We start from the raw sequence: 4627 nt of genomic DNA, 5'->3' as shown, positions 1-4627 counted from the left end.
TGCAGAGGCATGGAGGCAGATCAGAGAACCACGCTCACCCACACCGATACATGACCCTGCAGTATGGCATGGATACGCACAGAGTTTATATCATGTACCCGCACAGCCGCTGATACCCACACCATGTACACCGAGACCGGGTATTTCATCCTTTTTCACCACTAGTATGGTGAAACATGCTATCTCACGGTTATAGCATGGCCGCTCTCGAGACTAGTTTGATCTTCAAGCAGAGCATATTATATATGGCAGAGACACATTGGCTCCACTCATTGCTCACCTCTTCAACTGTGCATTGTCTGAGGGGTTCCCTGACTCGTGGACAGAGCACACCATTGTACTTATCCACAAGTCAGGGGATCCTGTGGATCCTAACACGTATAGGACCATCATGATTGGGCCAGTTTTGGCCAAACTTTATGGCACGGTGATGGAGGAGGAGCTCAGCACGCTGGCAGAGAGAGAGTGCATGCGTGCACTCAGACAGGCAGGGTTCAGACGGGCATTTTCTACCATAGACCACATCTTCACTCTCCGTTGTCTGATTGACCAGATACGAGTGAAGAAACAGAGATTGTATTGTTGATTTGTGGATTTCCGCAAAGCCTTTGACACGGTTTCGAGAGAGAGGCTTTTCAGACGCCTACTTGATCTGGGGGTAGATGATGACATGATGTGGGGTATTTATGCACTATATGAGCGGGTTATTGGCAGAGTCAGATGTCCGGGAGGTATATCAGATCCCCTTGTGAGCACCATTGGTGTGAAACAAGGATGCCCACTCTCACTGACTCTATTTGGACTATACATTGATGAGATAGCAGAGTTTATTCAACAGTGAGCCGGTGGAGGTATAGATCTTGGTGGAGCCACAGTTCATATCTTACTATATGCAGATGACATTGTGTTGGTCTCAGATTCAGCTTAGGGATTACAACAACATTTATTAGCATTGGATGATTTTTGCATACAGAGAGGCATGACAGTGAACCTTGGTAAAACTAAGGTTCTTATATTCCATACATCAGCTCAGATACGCAGACAAAGTATTTTCATGGCAGCAGGAGGGAGTATTGAGGTCACTAGATCATATGTATATTTGGGAGTCACCTTTACAGCAGCTTCAGGGATTTTCTCGATGACACAGGCAGCTCATGACCGCCTCACTAGAGGATACTCAGCATTGGCTCTTATGGAGCGACAGTGTCATCAGGCACATTTCCAGGAGCCCCGCACCAAGGGGTGGCTCTTTGATACTCTAGTCACTCCAGCACTGATGTATGGATCAGCTATATGGGGGCCAGGCCTTGCCGGTTATGTATGGACATTGATGGAGAGACCTCAGGTGATCATGATATCTAGATTGATTCGCAGCAAGGCCTCAGTCCCACATGACATTGTGCGAGCAGAGCTTGCCACACCGCCCATGCTAGTCGAGGCATTATTTTAGACAGTCTTCTTCCTACACAGATTTCAGGATATGGACAGAGATCGCATTGCATACAGAGCATATATGGCATCTCAGGAGATGGCTCGAGCGGGGGATACCACATCATGGTATGCACAGACTAGAGCTTGGTTTGACAGACATGGGCTAGACATTGATAGACTCCCACCTCTTCTATATGATACTCAGGCTCCCACTTACACCCTCTCTCTCTCTGAGAGGAACAGAGTCATCAGACAGGAGATATGGCATATTTATATACAGAGGACATGGGTCAGCCCTGCACAGCCACTGCCATCAAAGATGGCACATTATTATACACAGTTCTTAAGCATATCAGAGCAAGGATTCATAGAGATTCTGAGATATATGCAGATCTATATGCCACATCGATTGAGAGTTCTTATTGGACAGCTCAGGGCTGTCTTCTGAGAAGAGAGTGAGCTTGAGAGCCAAGGAGAGAGCAAGAGAGAGAGAGAGTTGTGGGGAGATGTTGATGCACAGATAGATTTAAGTGCCACATCGCTTCCAGGTATGCTAGGAAGTTCCCTCTATTGCTTCGCATCTATGTGGAAGTCATGCCACGATACCGTGGAGTAGGCGTTGACCGTGAGGCATCGCATGCAACCCGTGGGCCATCGTTCACGCCGTCGGACCAGTTCGTCCGAGTCCCAGAATAGGACTACCCGATTTCTAGAGTTGGATCATCCGACTCCGAAAATCATACCACTTTTCCGATCCGATTTCCAAAATCGAACCCGCCGTCTGACTGTTATAATTGGACCCAGTGTCCAGGTCAGACCACATATCCTAGTCCCGGACTTGGACCACTCGATCCATTCAGTAGTCAGATCTCCCCCGTCCGAGTAGGGAAATCGGACCTAAGTAAAATTTGACCACCTTGTCCGAGTCCCAGAATCGGACCAATTCATCAGAACTTTAATAGAAGGTTTTGAACCTGTCCCACAGTCCTGGCCACCGTGGTCACATCTTTGATCCCCTAGGAAACCCAGTTTATCCTTAGAAGCCAGAGGCCAGATAGGTTGACCGAGGATTCACCTCGAACAACTAGACACTGAGCAGACCAAACTTAGAAATTGACTTGACGTTCGGCGACCAGCCAACCAACCAACCCTGAAGCTGAATAGAGAATGCAATAGGGTCTTTCGGTAAAACCTTAGATTAGCCAGAACCTACACTTAGAGCCACATCAGGCTACAAACGTGAGGGGTAGAGTGGAGTCTGCATTGAGCATTTCGTGCATCTACACCTCACTATTTGATTTCATCACCTAAGGTGCACTACAAGAAAAGAAAAAGTATGTTTTCGCACTGAGCACTAGAAAGCAGGAAGCACAAGTTGTGAATAAGATCGACGACTGCTTTCAATAACAAGGAGCTCATCAAGAGACATAATAACATCAAGAAACCCACTACTAAAAGAAGATCCCAAAACATAGTTGGCTACATGAGAGCCCCATCAGTAGGACCCTAAGAGGACACGAAGATCCGGAAGGCGACAACATAGAGGATCGGACACTGCCAGAGTTAATCAAATTGATCGACGACCTTGTGGAGCTGGAAGTGGGAGCAATGTCAAGATCACGAGGCCGACAAGGAGAGGACTAACTCGACTTGGGAGAATTCCCAGTCATAGTGCAAGAGTTGGTCAATGAGTATGACTTGTTGACTAGGACGGTAGTTCAGGGTAGGCTAGTAGAGGAAGTGGTAGCAAACCTAGAAGAGGAAAGAAAGGTGATCAGAAAGGCGCTAGAGACCATAATTGCCTATAACCATGAGCAAAAGGCTAGGAAACTCCAACAAGATGTAGACATGTACGAGGCCCGGCGTGTGCTAGCCCTGGCTGGTGCAGCCAAAGCAGGACCAAATGCAGAGCGAGAGCGAGCAGTAGAGGCTCACTTATCATTGAGTGAACTTGTAGCCAGGCGGCTCATGGACAACACATCCGTTGAGTAGAGCACAACAGCCTTAGCCACAGTATTACTCTCGGGATTAGGGGTCACACAAGGAGCACAAGGGGTAATCTAGGATCCCTGTTGTAGCAAAGCAACTAGACAAGTATGAACCTAGCAATGACCCATATAGTTTTGTGGAGTAGTTTGAACAAGTTTGCAAAGTAAACAGTCTCACGGCCCTCGCATAACGCTCTCAAGCCTTCGGGCTGTGTTTAGGTGATAAGGGGAGAATTTGGTACACTAGTCTAGATGCAGCCGAGCGCACGAACTTTGCCCATCTTAAAGACCATTTTATCAAGAGATTCTCTGAGGCAAGGTACTTTGACAACCTCATCATCCAGTTGATGAATTTCAATGAGAGGGAAAAGGAAGACGTAAGAGACTACATCACTCATGTGTGTAGCCTCTTTAAGAGGATCCTGGCCAATGAGCGACCTAATGAGAAGGTTGTGTCTACCATGTTTATAAATGGAATCCGAAGCGAGGAGCTCTACAAGGCCTTGGCTAGTAGCTCCACCCTACACAAAGACGTGTTAGCTAGAGTTTTTGAAGAGGCAATAAGGGTAGACGATCAGCTTAGGGAGCGAAGCATGAGGAACTCGAATCGGGACATTACAAGCCAGAGAGCTTCAGAGCGGACAACAGTGTTGGGAGAGAGAGAGAACTCTAGCATATGGGATAAGGGAAAAGGTGTTGACCAAGGCCAGGAGCTGGCTGAGGTAAGAATGGAGCTTGCACGATTGCAAGAACAGATGAGGAAGCCTGCGCGGTCTCACGTGTAGTGTATACACTGTGGTGGAAACCACCTCCCAGCCGAGTGTCAAGATCCTAGATCTAGGCCGTGCTCAAATTGTGGTAGGATTGGTCATGACGCGTTGCACTGCAGATTGCCCAGGAGGTTTCCATATGCATAGCAATACAGCCCTCCATACTTAGGCAACAGGCCACCTAACCTCTTTGGCAAGGGAGCCCAACTGGCGCTTCCAGCACCAAATGATGCAAGACCAGCCATTCCTAGGCTAGAGATGAACCCAACAGGCATACCCAGACCACCAGGGCCCTATGTAACCCAACCACCGAGTGACGCTCTTGTTCACTATGTGGAAGAACCTAGTGAAGAGGAAAGCTATGTGAACCCATACATCTCCTATGATGAGGAAGGCAATCCAGTCCTAATGGACTATCGACTGATACTAGTAATGGCA

This window comes from Lygodium microphyllum, chromosome 1, assembly GCF_053477565.2.
Source record: "Lygodium microphyllum isolate KBCC chromosome 1, Lygodium_microphyllum_v1.1.10, whole genome shotgun sequence".
Lineage (NCBI taxonomy): Eukaryota > Viridiplantae > Streptophyta > Polypodiopsida > Schizaeales > Lygodiaceae > Lygodium > Lygodium microphyllum.
Note: the sequence above shows the minus strand (reverse complement) of the source record.